Below are 17,866 nucleotides of genomic sequence, written 5' to 3'. Positions count from 1 at the left end.
AGGACTTCTCATCGTCATTTCATAGCTGACTGAACCACTGTGTATTTGCTGAAGTTATAATAAATAGCAACTGCAGGCGTCTGTCGTCCACCTGTGTTTCCACAATGGAACCAACTGCAATTAGTGACTGGTGGCACTGCATCTGAAGTTAAAATGTGCATTACAAGCGAAATTATTGATTAAAGTTCAAGGATGACTTGTCCCTTATAACCAACTGTCTTCTACATCCGATGTCTGTTATAAAGGAGGTCAATTAATAGGGCAGCCAACCATGTGGGTGAATAGTGTCTCTTATACCCATTTATCTCTTATATCCATGTCTCTTATAACGAGGTTCAACTCTACTACATACTTGCTGGACTATATATGACTAGGTTTAGCATAAATTGCCGGAATGACGTAAGTATATGTGTACTTCAGCGTCAGAAAAGTAGTGGTATGCGAATAGTGATTTTTGGTTTAAAAACTAATTATAATTTTGTTCGAAAAATGGAGAATCGAAGAGAGTATTTAATGATTTCCAATAAGGAAGCTCTGAGTTACAATTTGTCGTGCATATTTAGTAAATAGCATGTAGAAAAATGAAAGGCTTGTTTAAGAGGGCTTGAAAATTGTTTCTATGGTATCAAACGCACTTAGAAGCTATCCTGCTACTGCTAGTTCCATTGGTGATACTACATTTTTATTGGGCCAACTTTCATCTCGTAGTAATTTCAACCAGAAGTGTTCAGTGTTAGTGTTGAGGGTGTAAATTGCAATGGGCACGTTTCTTAAAAAAACAAGCATGAGTTCTGTGAACATTCGTGTCAGTTCTAGGAAGGAAACGCGGTGTATTGAGCAATGCGAGGCATGAAAAATTAGCCTGTTCTCTATGCCTTCGTAAGCATGCCCTCATTGCGTGGTGGTATCATCCCTGCTTCGCACTTGCTCGTGGCGCACTTGCTCGTGGGTCCTTTCCCGATACTAAAACCACATTAATTTTATTTTAAAAAACGCTTGAAGATTTGAGACGAAAATTGATCCAAGTGCACAACTAGCGTGCACAGTCGACAAACCAGCTTCGTCAGTGCCGCAGTGTCAGCAACTGGGAGAGCGAAACCTCATGTGCATCGTTTTCCTGTGTCCCATGTAGAACTTATTTAAATAAAGGAACATTAACAGTTTTGTTTCTAAATCAAGTTTGCGCATCATCTAGTCTATCAGACAACGGTTACCCGGGGTTGTCTCAGTACTGTGCGAGGCTTTCTTACCTAGGCACGAGAATCGAGTTGACCCAATGCTAAGGATACAGGGAGGCTCCATAAGTACATTCATCTTACCCCTTAGCCGCACGACACCGGTGCAACGCGGGAAAGCCTGTCGCCGCTAACGGAGGAAGCCGGTACAGGTTTACGGCGGATCGCAAGCGCTCAAAATGCGATGCGTCCAATTAGCTCAAATTCGTTGTCAATAATATCTTTTTAATGCGAAACCATTATATGCCTCGTTACACGAAAATCTGGTGTCGGCGGTGGCGTAACTGGGTAATCGTACCAAAAATGGCCGACGCGTATGGAGTAATAACAGTATGTCAAAAAGGCTCGGATTGAGGTCAAATTCCTCAGGGAGGCTACTGTACGCGAAGTAACTCAATGGCTCTGAAAAGAAAATTTCAGGTTGGGTGGGAATCGAGCCCTTCGCGGCCTAGGGTGTCACAACGAAATGGTTTTCGTTCCGGTTTGTTTTGTTTGTTCCGTAAATAAAAGTTCCGTTCCGGTTCAACTCCGGAACGAAAAAAAAAATAATGGTTCGTACCGGTAAAAAAAAAATAATCGTTCGTAACGGTTCGTTTGCGAGCAAGAAAAATTGAGATTTATGAAATTATCTTGAATCCGTATTCTTTTCTAAGTTCCCGTTTTTTTTTTTCGCTAAAAAACATGCCACAGTTATCCCAGCACAAACTTGCCAAACTTTCCGAACTAATTCACAGTAATTAATTAATCGGATGTTTTCGCTGCTACTTGTGTATGCATGGTGTTCACGCCAAACATTGTATTTTTTCTTCTTTATTCTTACTTCGTCTTTCATAATTTTCGTGTTTATTTATGCATTGTACGCCCCCTAAAACAATGTCGTAGGGCTAATGTGGATATTTTAATAATGACAATAATAATAATAATAATAATAAAAAGGTCGCCAGCCCGCCCTGCGAAAGTGGATGTCCAGCGAAGCTGTTGAAACCATTGCAAATGCTGATGGCGGAGGGTATGAAATATTTCTCGTCGTCTTGACGGGCATGCCGCTTGCGCTTGTCTTCTCTAGCGGCAAATGCTGGGGCCTGCCTAGCCTGACGCATGCGCTTGGCGTCTTGGGATAACTGCTCTATTTAGTGACTCTAATCCTGGCAAGCCTTCAAACATAATTACCAGGAACCTCAGGGTACATAATATGTACCAGGAACCAGGAAGTATGAACATTACACCGGACATAGACGGGTAGATGTAGCTGTGACTATATAAGACTATTGCGCAGGGATTGTTTTGCTTTGGCCGGGTGGCTGAATCGAGTCACAGACAGACAGACGAACAGACAGACATACAGACAGACAGACCAAAATTTCTGGGTTTAAGTAGCCCAAGAAAGACTATCGTCTTTAAAAAAAAAACCAGCGTGGCGTTCACGTTGCGAAGCACTGCCCAACTGCGCCCGCGTGATCCTCCACTTCTTTTAAAGACGATAGTCTTTCTTGGGCTACTTAAACCCAGAAATTTTGGTCTGTCCGTCTGTCTGTCTGTGACTTGATTCAGCCACCCGGCCAAAGTAAAACAATGCCTGCGCAATAGTCTTATATAGTCACAGCTAAATGTACCCGTCTAAGTCCGGTGTAATGTTAACACTTGTCAACATTGTTGAAGAATAACAAGACATTACGCAAATATAAGACAACAAATTATACAGAAGTGATATTTGCAGTGTTCCTTTATAAACAATCATACATGGTTGACTTTTGCGAAATTAAATGCTTCATCAACTGCAGAAAAAAAATTCACTCCGCCGTCGCCTGCTGTCGCCCGCGCCACTATAGCTTCTGGTGCAATTTTAAGAAATAAACAGGCGACAGTTACGAAAGGTTCCACTAGATAGGTTCCACGTTCTGCTTGCAACGCACGTGGAGTACGGAAACGCGGTTCTATAAACGTTGAAGTAGGGCGCCTCAATTCACGCGCGTCTTCGCCGTACCGCAGCGTTGCCATCGAGACACCCAGTTTGGAGCAGTGGAACGCGGTAAATTTAAAATGGTTTAAGCAAACCTTTGGCGTCTTTACCTTAGGAGGAGCACGACGCAAGAGGAACAACATGAGAGGTGAGCGGGAAAGCGAAGGGAGGCATTTACTTGGCAAAAGTCGATAAAGACTATCGTCTTTTAAATGGAGAGCATTTCAGTAACTCACGATGTCATCCGCGTTGGCGTCCGTAGTCCGCATCGCTCCCCCTACACTATATAAAGAAATAATACTTACCGGCACCAGGTTTCGAACCAATGACTCTGCGGGGGGAACGCAAGGTACATAGTACTCTACCCACTGCACCACAAAGCCGACACAGAATGGAAGGTTACGAACACGCCTTATATCCTTGACTCATTCAACCGTCGGCCACAGGTGCGCCCTCTCCCCCGCGTCCTCCTCGCCTTCTCTCCGCTCGCAACGCCCTCTCTCGCCGCGTTCGGTTCGGGCGCACAACAGGTGGGGACGTGCGCAACACCCTCTCTCGCCGCGTTGGGTTCGCGCTGATCAACAGTCGGTTCGCGCGCAAGAACAGGTGGGGGCGCTCGCATCGCGCTCTCTCGCCGCGGTCGGTTCGCGCTTAAACCACATATGTCGTTCGCGCGTGCTCCAGTCGCTAACATCTGTGGCGTGATCGTGACGTCAACATCACGCGTTCGTGTGGTGGCGCGATTTTGGCGCTATAACACTCTCTCGCGAGGGGCATTGGATTGGATTCGATTGGATTGGCTTTGCTTGGCTTGGCTTGAATTGGATTGGATTAAAGGGGATTGTGTTGGATTGTGTTGCGTCATAGCCGCGCCACGTTGCGTCATAACCGCTCCACGTTGCGTCATAGCCGCTGCAGGGGGTTCACGGCACGTTTCACGTTTCACCAGCGACTTCATCGACAATGTCTACGCTGGAAGACAACAATTACAACAACAACCAATACGTAATCCATACGACTTGCAGGCGCGCCCCCCGCGGAAATGCTCTGCATTTGATCGTGCCCCTCGCGAGGGGGATGTTTTTACTGTCTATAGAAATAATTTCGTAGGAAGGAAACCTGAGCTAATAAAAATACAGAGACATTAAAATTTTTGACGAAATTTGCAACGAAAGGAGCAGATACGCGGCCAATTTTTTCTTCTCCTAGACATCTCACGGCGTGCTCACGCGACCTCCTTCGCCTCAGAGCGCTCGCGATCCCGCTTCGAGACTAGGAGAGCACGGGGGCACGGGATGGTGCGACTCGCATTGCGCCAGTGCATGTGGCAATATATATATATATATATATATATATATATATATATATATATATATATATATATATATATATATATATATATATATATATATATATATATATATATATAGCAGAACAGAGAGATACGGGACGAGGGACTCGGTAAAGATACATATCAAGGTTGCAGTCGTCATTGCCAGTGCTATTCGGCTTTTTTTCGAAATATTTAATAGGGCCGAATGACGTGTGCTTGTCACGTTTCTTTTGATTCATTGATAAATAAGCGAAAATATAAGTCGAGAAAAAATCCGCCGTTTTCCGGGAGCGGGACTCGAACCCACATCTCCGCATAACCGGTGCGGTGCGTTAGCCATTACGCTATCCCCACAGCGGCTTCTCTCTCGACTTTTTAAAGCGGGGGTTTATATTTACAAGAGCTCTGAGGCCGGCCAACTAGCGCCGCCCCTCGACTACCGCGGGAGACGTAGAACGTCTTCTTTCCCAGCGGCCGCCACGTAGAACGTGGTCGGAGGTCGGGGTTAGCAATTGGCATATCCGAACTGCTGGAGCCAGTGCCTCGTAATGCATGTAGCAGAACAGAGAGATACGGGACGAGGGACTCGGTAAAGATACATATCAAGGTTGCAGTCGTCATTGCCAGTGCTATTCGGCTTTTTTTCGAAATATTTAATAGGGCCGAATGACGTGTGCTTGTCACGTTTCTTTTGATTCATTGATAAATAAGCGAAAATATAAGTCGAGAAAAAATCCGCCGTTTTCCGGGAGCGGGACTCGAACCCACATCTCCGCATAACCGGTGCGGTGCGTTAGCCATTACGCTATCCCCACAGCGGCTTCTCTCTCGACTTTTTAAAGCGGGGGTTTATATTTACAAGAGCTCTGAGGCCGGCCAACTAGCGCCGCCCCTCGACTACCGCGGGAGACGTAGAACGTCTTCTTTCCCAGCGGCCGCCACGTAGAACGTGGTCGGAGGTCGGGGTTAGCAATTGGCATATCCGAACTGCTGGAGCCAGTGCCTCGTAATGCATGTAGCAGAACAGAGAGATACGGGACATATATATATATATATATATATATATATATATATATATATATATATATATATATATATATATATATATATATATATATTATATATAGCGAATCAGAAAAATGGGAAATGAGGGGCTCGGTGAATTAAGACGGAATTAGGGTTGGCAGTCAAGAAAACCTCGGAAAGCAAAGGGGAAAATGCTTTAGGTCATAGAAACAGATGAAGAATTTTTTGAGTCAGAAAGAAAGTGGTGAAAAAATGCCCGCGGGGTGGGATCCGAACCCATGACCTCCTGAATACCGGTCTGGTGCGATGACCACTACGCTACCGGCGGGGCTGTTTCCCCACCACTTTCTCGGGTATTTATGTTAAGGTATTTTTTTTTGTTTCCTGTACTTGGCCCTTGGGGGTGGTAGCCAGCGCCACTCGGACTACTCGGGGTGAAGGGGACCTTCTTTTAAACCCCCGGGCCGTGACTGGAGTGTTTACGACATGTGGAGAGTGGTCAACCAGCGTTGAACCCTCTTAAGCTACCTTTGGCACAAACTGCCAGAACAGAGGCCCTCGCTATGCATGTAGCGAATCAGAAAAATGGAAATGAGGGGCTCGGTGAATTAAGACAGAAATAAGGTTGGCAGTCAAGAAAACCTCGGAAAGGAAAGGGGGGAATGCGGTAGGTCATAGAAACACATGAAAATTTTTTTAGTCAGAAAGAAAGTGGTGAAAAATGCCCGCCGGGTGGGAACCGAACCCACGACCTCCTGAATACCGGTCTGGTGCGATGACCACTACGCTACCGGCGGGGCTGTTTCCACGCCACATTCTGGGGTATTCATGTTAAGGTATTTTTTGTTTCCTGCACTTGGGGGTGGTAGCCAGCGCCACTCGGACTACTCGGGGTGACGGGGACCTTCTTTTAACCCCCGGGCCGTGACTCGAGTGTCTACGACATCTCGAGAGAGGTCAACCAGCGTTGAACCCTCTTAAGCTACCTTTGGCACCAATACTGCCAGAACAGAGGCCCTCGCTATGCATGTAGCGAATCAGAAAAATGGAAAATGATGGGCTCGGTGTACATTATTGCCTAAAAAAGTGCCTACGACGCGGGAGGAAAACAGACAGCTCCATGTTTGTCCACTACGAAATGCCAATTCCTTGATCGCAAATTACAAACAAATGTGTTTTGTTTCGTCTATTTGGTGTACTTCGTCCAGCTTCGTAGATCATCCTTCTTCACAGAGTGGAAGGGCACTATTTTTGATAAGATGACACGTCAACACCCCGCTACAAAAGGGAAACCAATAGCAATCATCAATCATCATCATCATCAGTACATTATACTTAGGGTCGTTTGTTTTTGGTTATTGTATTTTAACACGAAAGTGTTTTATGTCGGGTTACACAAGATTTCACTGACGTCATATCCGCCACGGCAATGACGCCAGTGCACCTTTGCCGAAGCGACCTTCCAGCAGGACGTCAGCTGGCGTCCTGGCGTCAGGACGCCAGCTGTACACACTACAGACGCTCCGGCACTCAACCAAATATAACAAAGAAATTTCCTTCAGCGTCTAAGCTCAGCCCTGGTCATGCACACGCGGCATCTTTCTAGGCTTAGAGGTGAATGACTGGCCCGGGCCCGGGCTAGGTTAGAGAGAGAGTCTCAAAACTTTTTTATTGAGCTAAGTTTAGGTGGGGTGGTTCCTAATTTCAGGTAACCATGTGCCATCCCGGCTCGACTGTCCCTCTCGACCAGCAGAAGTTGATTTTGATGGAAGGAGCTGGACAGCAGTATCTCCCACTGCTCAGATGTAGGGCAATTAAAAGTAGCTGGAAGGTCTGGGCTTTTGACGCACTCCCATATTATGTGCCGTAGAGTGCTAAATTGTGCGTATAATTGTGTAGGAAATAACTGATGCATCCTGACTGGATAGGGAAACGTATTAGTCTGTATTGGTCTGAGTGTGGTTTCTTGGTTTTTTGAGAGCTCTGGGTGTTGTGCCGGGAATGTTGCTCTACTGTATTGTGTAATTTCGTGGAAGGTTGTGAGTGGCGTGGGTGGTGAGTGCCGCGGCCTGGTGGGTGTAATCTCGGGCCATGGGATGGGCGTGTTCGTTGCCTCTCATGAAGAAGTGGGCCGGTGTTTACACAATAGCGACCTTCCTGTCCGGAGTCTTGCTTTCTAGGATGTGTAGCGTCACGGGTGCCACCCATCCCGACATGAAGCTACGGTGCAGGTCTGTGACAACGGTCGTGGTATTGGCTTGTGTGAGCGCGAGAGTGATGGCAAGTTCTGCCGTTTTTTTGGCCGTGGCTCTTGGAATGGAGGCACTGGTCAAGTTCTTACACCCTTCCGTCACCACGGCCACCATGGCTCTTTTACCGTTGTAGTGGGCTGCGTCGGTGTAGGTCGTCGTCGGGACTCGGGAGTAAATCGGATTCAGCGTTCTTGCGCGTGCTTCTTGCGACCCTGATTGTAGTTCGGGTGCATATTTCTTGGTATCGGGTGGACGATTATAGATTTACGCCAGAATCCCGGGGTTCCCTGCGGCTGGAGCTGGTCTCGCGGAACCCATTGAAGTTTGGTCAGTACACTGCAGCCCGTTCGTGTATACGAGCGAGCCGTGCCCTTTGATTTGACAAGTGGCCCTCAGTATAAGTTCCGATACTGTTTTGTGCTGCCCCATACGTAGCAACTTGTATGTGGATGCACTCATGGGTAATCCAAGGGCTTGCTTTAGAGACTTGCGTATAAGCACGTCCATCTTGTCCTGTTCCGTTCTACTCAGGATGACGTATGGAGTCACGTAGGTTATGCGTGAGAGGACAAACGCTTGGATAAGCCTAATTATGTCACTCTCTTTCATGGCTCTGTGTCGGTTCGTGACCCTGCGTGCCATAGGCGTTACCTGCTCGATGGTCTTGGTGAGTTGCTGTACCAATGCGTTGTTCTTGCCGTTCGCCTGGACGAGCAGACCCAGAATACTGATGGATTTGCTTGGCTTAATGTCGTGCCCATCGAGGGTGATTTGGATGTTGTCGACATCCTTATTTGTTCGGCGTCTCCTCACCACGACAAGCTCAGACTTCTGTGGTGAGCACGACAGCCCACATCTATTTGCGTACTCATTCACATATGTCGGCGGCGAGCTGGAGTGTCCTGCCGCCATCCTAGGGAATCGGGGCCCGTCAACAGGGTCATGTCGTCCGCGTACAGGGCATGACTTAAGTTTGGTATCCTTCTCCGCTGCTCTGGGAGAACCAGGAGCGCGATGTTGAAGAGTAACGGGGAGAGGACTGAGCCTTGGGGAGTCCCTCTACTCCCGAGAGTGGTGGGATTAGAGGTGACGCCCCCGATCTTGAGTATGTCTCTGCGGTTGGAAAGAAAATTAACAATGTAGTTGTAGGTCCTCTCCCCGCATCCCGTGTTGCCAAGTTTCGAAGGACCGCCTCGTGTGCCACGTTATCGAAGGCTCCTTTCAAATCTAGAGCGAGGATAGCCCTCGAGGAATGACGCGTGGCAGGGACGAGGACCTCCTCCTTCAGTTGACTGAGCACGTCGTGTGTTCCGAGATGTTTCCTGAAGCCAAACATTGTGTCCGGCATTTGTTGTGTTGCGTCAAGGTGGTTTTGCAGCCTTTTTCAGTATGATTCTCTCCATGATTTTGCCAATACAGGATGTTAGCGATATCGGTCACATGTTCTCAATGTGTGGCGATTTGCCGGGCCTCGGGATGAAGCGAACTTTAGCCATCTTCCATTGATCTGGGAGTTTTCCTTCCATCCAGAAGGAGTTAAAATGTCTAAGTAGGATTTACATGGTGGGGTCATCTAGGTTGGCAATAAGCTTGTTTGTAATTTGGTCAGGACCCGGGGCACTGTCCTGCACTTGCAGAGAGCAGAGGGTCCCAGTGCAGTCGCTGACTTCGGGACCCTTGTCTGTAAACTTCCTTTGTAACCATTTACTTTTGATGAATAAACTTCAACTTCAGCAAGCATAGCTTATGATTTGTACACTCCACCCCCCCCCCTTCCCCCACTTTAAAGAAACGGCACATTGAGCCTTATTGCCGCCAAAAGATACGAAGCCAAGATTGAACCTCAAGGCCCGGCGAGAATGGAGGGTCAGGTCAGCGCTGATCTTCGGGGTGGGCGCATTCCCCACTAAACCCTCCCCTCCCCCCCCCCTTCTCTCCACCAGGCCCCTTGCCTGTCTTCCATCGATGAAATGATTGTTGTCAATATGAGCTCAATCTGTTCTATCAATGTTGTCGACCGTGCGAGGTTTGCCTAGCTAAGTCAGGTTAGTGTAGCCTAATGCGAGAATCAGGCATCTTTTGCACTTAAAAGGACATTCTTCAGTCTTTTCTGTGGCTTTTGGAAAGTTCCACCACGCGGGGCGCTTTGAAGCGGGAGGAGGAAACGGTTGTAACCAAATCACCCAAAATTATCAAGCCTTTAGCGAGAAACATTTGCCCACGATTTCAAACCCCAAACAAGAATACGAAGGGAGAATTGGCCTCCCCAGAAGCGCTGAAACTCCATGATGTGGCTTCTATATTCACAAAACCTAACTCAAGTATACCTTTGCCTTCCCGCACTGCCCGGCACCTTAACAGGTTTTAAAAACAAAACTTATGTTGAAAGGACGCCTTGTCGCGACGTTATCGGCCCGGAAACGAAGAAAACAGGGACTCACCGCATTTAACTGATATTAATTTTTAGTAAAGAGCGATTTTAAAGTGCAAAGCTTTACTATATATTTTCTTCCAGCGGTGTCGCGGAGGATGCGCAAGTTATCCTTTTGACCGGAGACACACCGCTGGCGACACACCCCGCGAAGCGCATCGCGTGATTCGCCGAGCCCGCTGTCGGCGCTGCGCACAAGGCACCGTTTTCAGTCGTTCTGCTCACGTAGCGGCGGCCGCCGCGACGGGAGCGGCCGCTCAGCTGATCGGCAGCCGACACGCATGCGCCGCTGGCTCGTCTCGGGCTACGTGACTCATCTTGCGTCCCGTTCGCCGTGAAAGAGAAACGCCGCGTTCGCCCAGAATGAAAGCAAGGCTGGGCCTCCTTTTGTGAGCGTTGCACGGGACCGAAGGGCTTTGAACCGTGGTCGGCAATACAGCTACGAAACCAAGACTCAACCAGACTGAGCCAAGCTTTTGCTTTGCATATCCGAGGTTAGCTGAGCTAAGCCGCAACCATTTTTTATTTCTAGTATTGTAACCGCATGCATGGATATGGACCAAATTTTGTACATGGTCTGGCTACTTCGGGAAGAGAGGTTGCATTTTCTGGGTCCTGGCATTATTATTTTAAAGCTCGGGTTGGTTTCATTTTAATATAAACACTCACGCACGCACGCACACGCAGGCGCGCGCACACAATGGCACGCACGTACACCCAGAAACACATACAGAGAGAGAGAGAGAGAATAAATATTAATTTGTCGAGCAGAGGGGGATGTTATTTGCTTCGCTCCGTGGAAGGCATCCCTGATCAGGGATTGAAACCTCGTCCCTCTTGTGTTGCAAGCATACTGAAAAAAAAACTTCCCTAGCTCAGCTGTCTCGATCCTACGCACATTTCTAAACGGGGCTATTTTTCAAATAAAAGAAAGACAGAAATGCTAAAAAACTAGCGTGTGGTGGAACTTTCCAAAATCCCGGGCCATCGTCACTAACGTGAAGCCCGGGGAGGGGCGAAGCATGCAGTGTGCGCTGGTGTTTCCCACAGCAAAAGCGCTGCTAATGGGCAATGAGTTACAGAAGACGATTTTGTTTCAATTTTATACACATGCACATTTCTTATATACAATCATCAATGGCGTAGCTGGTCCTAATCAATATGTAAAATGTATTTCTTGGGTCCTTCTCCCTCGTCCCAATTCTCCTGGTGTTGATGAGGCTCCTGAGCTTCTAAGTCGTAGATCAGGCCGAGTTCAGGATTTATTTTACAGTTCACAATTACCGACTGTGGTCTGTGAAATGGAGATCCAATAGTTCTTCAACTGGCTTTAATCTGAAGTTTGCAAAGACAAGGTCGATGCATGTTCCTCTGATGGTTGTTGGTCGTTTTCAGTCCCAGAAAATCCACCGAAGACCGAATTCGCTACGTGAAGTGTGCTTAGCTCGCTGCGAGTTAAACCCGCATTTGTATTTTTGTGGGAGGGTTTGAAAGCCGAGTGCACTGCGGTTCCACTGACTGACACTGCTGCTTTGCCTGCGCTGGCACCTTGTCGTTTTTGCCCACGGAGATGAAACCGTTGGTGGGTAGAGGCATACAACTTTGCTGTAAAAGTCTTGTGTCTTTGAAGCACGAATCGTTCTAGCGTGAGGCGTCGGGAAACGAGGGCCCCGGTGTGTTCTTTTAGCACGTGTTCTTGCCCGCGGAGATGAAACGTTTAGAGCGAGGCGTTAATAAACGAGCATCCCGGTGTGTTCTTTTAGTATGCGTTACGTCCTAGAGCGAGGAGTTGCAAAACGAGTGTCCCGGTGTTTTAGTACCGTGACTACATGAGACGACGACGACAAAAGACGCCGACAGCCCGAGCCCCTTAGGTGCTTCGCCGCTTGCATTAGGCAAACTAACCTGATCTATCTAGGCAAACCTCGCACGGTCTAGAACAATACTTGAGCAGATTCAGCTCAAATTGACAACAATCATTTCGCCCCGCTAGACTTTTGCCCATGTGATGAAAAGTGGTGCGCCAAACTCGAGCACTGTCTCAATCAATCAATCAATCAATCAATCAATCAATCAATCAATCAATCAATCAATCAGACAGCTTTATTTCCTTTGAAAAGGAGGAGTACGGGACTAAAAGCTCGAGCAGCTTGACGAGGTCCCGACCCCATTACAGGTCAGCAAACAGCAGAGTGTTGATCAATCAGGAACAATGAATGCAAATAAATTGACAAGTGTTACATAACATCGATTAATACAAACCTTTTGTGAGATAACGCAATAACAGTACAGAAAAGTTCATAGGCAAAAACGACTCATAGCCAGCAATCTTAAACGTGTGCGTTGTGGGCGTCAACCAAGTTTCAGTTAACATAATTGCTGAAAACGGCACTCCGAGACTATCGATTAGCAAGGTCAAGTAGTCTGTTTTGTTTGGTAGCGATCTAACATTTTGATGGCAAAACGACATTTCAGGCTTCTTAGCTGACACTAATGGTTTTATTTCAGAAGGCACGTAACCCATTATCAAGTTGAGGCAATCATGTTTTGACCCATTTAGCAAATTTTAGGCAGGTCCCTTGCGCTTCCGATGACGCACACCCGGCTGTCCTCTCTTTCCCTAGCCTTGATGCTGCAACCATCGGTCCAAAGAAACTTTCAGTTTTTTTCTTTCTTTAGAGCCAATGCCTGTGCAAAAAGGCGCTTGTTGTCTGGCGTCAAGTGTTCATTGATGAACACTGGAGCGGCAGGTGTCAGTGGGATGTCAAGGTCTGACGTAGTCAACCTAGCCTTTCTAGCTTTGCTGATGAAATCAGCCTTCTTTGTTCTTAGGCAAAATCGGGCTATTATGTTTTTGTCTTTCTTGGCGGGCACGCGGTGGACCACGTCAATGTCTGCCGGAGTCACTGGACACCCAATCTTGTCCCCTATTTTTTGCAAGATGTCATTGCAATCCTCGTCTTGCGTGCATGGTATGCCTTTAATCTCAATGTTATTAATTCGAGAGTACTGCTCCGAATCTGCAAGCCTTTTGGCCAAGTGCTCGTTTTCTTTCTTTAAAGCTTTGTTGTCCTTTGCTAGTGCTTCCTTATCTTGTTTCATTTTTTTCATACAGAGAGTTGAACATCTCTAAGCTTTTCCGCATTTCAATCACTTCTGTACGAAGTGTGTCAACCTCGCGCGACAATTCCACATTCGTTACCATGGTTCACAAAAATACACCAGGTTGGCAGCATCAGGTGTGGCAATATGGGTTGGGTGGAAAGTTTCAATTGAATGAAAACTAACCTGCGTAGTGACATGCGTTGGTTTAGCGGCAGAGGCTTGTTGCCACAGCCGCTGCTGCCAACTGAAGTGGAGAGCGATGAGCGTGAGAGAGAGAGAGAGAAAACATTTTTATTGAGCTTTATGTGGCTCAAGGGGCAGTTGTGGCCGCTGGCTTGTGCCGGGCGGCGACATCGGCAGCTCTGGTGACCAAGGAGGTTTGTACCTCTAGGTCTGAGCTCTTCAGCGCCTCCTCCCACTGCTCATCAGAGGAAATTAGGGGAAAGGGATCTTTAGGACACCCCCAAAAGATGTGGGGAAGGGTGGCGAGGGCTCCACATGCAGGGCATTCTGGGGAAGGGTATAGGGAAGGGTGGATTCGGTGGAGTATAGCGGGATTAGGGAACGTGTTCGTCTGAAGGAGACGCCACGTGTGTTCTTCGGAATTGGTTAGGTTGACGTGAGCCGGGGGGTACCTACGGCGGTCAAGGCGGTAATGAACGGTTATTTCTTTGTACGTAATAAGTCTGTCTCTGGCGGATCTGGCTCCGTGATAGGGTTCGAGGCTTGCCCCGGCTCGGATTCTGAGCCCTCGAGCCGTATTGTGGGCAGCCTCATTACCCGCGAGGCCAGCGTGCGCCGGAGTCGAGACAATTTCTACCGGGGAGTCGGGTGGGTGGCGTGATCCCGCTCAAGTACCGTCGATGGCAGCGCCAGCAGTACCACGTCAGGGTCCGCTCGAACACGTCACTGCAGGGGGCCGCACGTGGCGATCAGTCGTCGTCAAGGGTTGATACTGACGGCTTGAAGCGGTGAGCGCTGAATGCACTGCTCCGGCGCCTCGCATTACTCCGCACGTTTCCAGGCACTCAGTCTTTACGATTGACGTTCTGAAACCATCGCCGCAGCCTCTCAGGGTCTTCGGGGATCCGAAACAGCCCGGAACCGCTGCGGTTCCTGGTCCCACAGTCACAGCACAGCAGTCACAACAGCCCAAAGTTTAACGCTGAAACTTCGTCTTTCTGTCCATACGTACGTTAATACCGAGGACTAACGCGTCCGCCGTTTTAGTTCGCAAGTAGTAACACCTCCTCTTCCAGATTTCGCCGGTGTTTTTTTTTTTTTTTTGTCTGTCTGGTTCTCTGCGCAGCACGCTTAATCAATAAGGAAGCGCACGTATACATGGTACTGTTAAAAAATTCCCTAATTTTGCGGGCGTATTCTACGTAAAAAACGGACGCTTCATGGGCCTCTTCAGTACAGAGATCATATTCTTGCTATTTGAGAGTAACTATATCACTAAGCTTTGCTTGAATGCGCGTACTATTTGGGCTTCTAGCGCTGGTTGATTGCTTATAAAAATTTAAAATCAGGCAGTCAATATTCGGGTGTCACTAGCGCGCGAAGCTTCTTGATGAATAACTGCAGTTGTCTGGCGTTTGGTTTAATGCAACTAAACCCATTTTTTACTGGAAAGACTCTGTTTGTTTTGCATTTCAAGCCGTATTACCTTCTTGTAATGTACACGGCCTGTGACCGACTGGGACATTAATAACAGGTGTCACAATCACAAGTACTGGCTAGCCCTATTCGCGGTCTCCGTTGCAGGCTTTAGCCATCTAAATACATAGCACGCGTGAATGAACTGTCAGGCACAATATTGTTTTACGATTAGACATTCTCTTAAACAAACGAAAAGAATGAATCGCAAAAAGGTAACTATAAATAGAAAAAAAACTCAGCTCTCTTCCACTCTGAGAACAAGGATGACAAGCGAAGCTGTTGTGGCGAGCCTTAACGTGAACGACAATATGCTTTGACCGGGAGGCGGTCCAAGAAGTGCACGAAACAAAAGACGTTTTTGTAGTTTGCAAGTGAGCATACTCCCTAGTTAATTACCTAAATGAAACTTGGACGGATTTGAGTTTTATTCAAGCGGACAAACATGGGGCGGTCCGCTTCCCTCCCGTAAAAGCCCGCGTATTAGCAGGGGACCGGAAGTCCTCAATATTTACAACTTCACCGTTAACTGTGTAATTTTGAAACGTAAGAAAACTTGGCGTATGTTAGAGCCGCGTCAGCGGCTGGTTATCATATAATCGGTTTCGGGATAGTTTCAATAATAGTTTCAGCTCCAATAAAAGTTGGAGCTGTTTTTTTTTTTTTTTTTTTTTTAGATGCGGAGCGTCTTATGCTCGGGGGTATGTCCCGCGGCGTCGGCGGTGGTCCGGCGTCCGCACACCACCGTTTCTTGGCCAATCCCCCACGTCTTATGCTCGGGGGTATGTCCCGTGGCGTCGGCGGTGGTCTGGCGTCCGCACACCACCGTTTCTTGGCCAATCCCCCACGTGGGTACGTGCCATAGAAGAGGAACAACAACAACAACAACAAGAACAACTCCGGTTGTGCTTGCGCTTGACTCCGTGATTCTTCAGATGAAGTAGGATGGAAGCAACAGCCCCGTCAGTGAGTGTGCTGACGCAATTAAGTGAGAGCATCAGCGCAATGACAATGTACCTCGCACCCAACCTCTCGCGTACAAACGTGGAAAGGTACATCGACGAAGCAATGGGTGACTACAAGAAGAAATGTACAGACACGGTGCACCCGTTCGTTCTCGTGGGAGACTTTAATGTCGACATCACCAAGAGCGATTGCATAGTGCAGTACATGGCATCGCGTCACTCGCTGCAGTGCGTATCGAGAGAGCCAACTACAATCCACGGAACGCGTATCGATCTAGTCTTTACCAACTGCAACGGCGACGACTACCTACAACCGCTGCGACGAGATCCACTGACTGTGCACTTCAGCGACCATAAGGCCGTCATTCTCAAAGTAAGAAGACGTGCAAACCTAAATAAAGACTTTTAGATACCACTTCAATCTCGTCTCACTCGCGTATATACGCATGCAATAAGGAAAAGTACACCCATCTCCCCGAAGGGAACCATGAGTAGTATATATGAGCATTACGGGGTTCACTACATTTCCACCAAATTTGGCTAACCAGCATAACGGAAACGCAAACGGAACCCCCATGACGCTCCACATCCTACTCATGGTTCCCTTCGGGAAGATGGCTGTAATTTTTAATCATACTCCCTCTGGAGACGGCCATGATTCACTGTGCAGCCCTCAATGAGGGGGAAAGCATCTGAAAAAGACCAAGCTTACGCGGTTTCCTTAAAGTCGGCTTCACCTCTAAGCACGAATGTATTGCTGAGAAAACGTTTTTGTAAGAAAATTATGAGCCGTCTTATTCGACCAGATTTAGGGGAAATCCCCAAGGTGGAGTAAGTTTCTGCGAAGGAAAGTTTGACACGCAGAAACTTACTAAGACAGCTTTCTTGTGTAGCCGGAAGGCTGCATTGAGGTGGATGTCAAACTTCCCTTCGCAGAAACTTACTCCACCTTGGGGAGTTCCCCTAAATCTGGTCGATTAACACCTGTCCATCACTTCGAGTTGTTGATGAATTCGCTCTCGCGCTAAACGTCTAGCCTCCTGGTTAGCTCAGTTGGTAGAGCGACTTCTCCGGTTAAGCGGTGGTCCCGGGTTCGATTCCTGGACGAGGACGAATTTTTCTTCAACTGCGAATTTTCTGGGAAAGCTGTACAGCTTTCCTTTGTAGCCGTAAGGCTGCATTGAGGTGGATGTCAAACTTTTCTTCGCATAAGCCGTCTATATCAATATATCAAGGCCGTAGGGAGTTTTCGTTATTTCTACGAGTTATTCTACGCGCTGAAGGTATGGCGCAGAGTTTGAGTTTGAGTGGGCGCCGTACGGCGCCGTACGGCGCCCACTCAAACAGCTGATCCCAGCTGTTTGAGTGGGCGCCGTAGGTAACGCGAGCGTGCGATTCTTATCCACCTCGCTCTGTTGTCGGAGACGATCTGCTGGATCCTAGCCATAGACAGCTTCGCTGCACAAATGAGTTTGACCGCAGGGTTTTGTGTGTGTGTGTGGGGGGGGGGGGGGGGGGGGGGGGGGGTGGCAGCATTTCGCACAGGACGCCGAATGCAGTAAGGCCGGCTGTGGGTCTGCTCACCCTATAACTCTAAAGCAAGGCTTTCAGTGTTTGCTTATGTAAATGAAGATGTGACCTACGTACGTGTTCCACTCTGTCACGCGGCCCCATGAATTTTTGCACATAAAGGGGCCACCGCAAGGAAGCTTAAAATAATCTAGCTCGAACAGTGCCTATTATAGGTGGGGTTGAATTATAGCTTTAAGGTCATGCAGGACTTTGTAACCGGCAATGGCATCTCGACCAGAAGTAATGGCATCTCTGATATCGTGACCTAATATGTTCTATGCCGAATATGCCATATCGCGGCATCGGTGAAACTGCGAGTGGCACTGAA

The sequence above is a fragment of the Haemaphysalis longicornis genome, unplaced genomic scaffold (genome assembly GCF_048455015.1).
Source record: "Haemaphysalis longicornis isolate Haplotype H1 unplaced genomic scaffold, Haemaphysalis longicornis Haplotype H1 scaffold_1, whole genome shotgun sequence".
NCBI lineage: Eukaryota > Metazoa > Arthropoda > Arachnida > Ixodida > Ixodidae > Haemaphysalis > Haemaphysalis longicornis.
The sequence above is the reverse complement of the archived record's forward strand: the minus strand, read 5'-3'. Positions refer to the sequence as shown.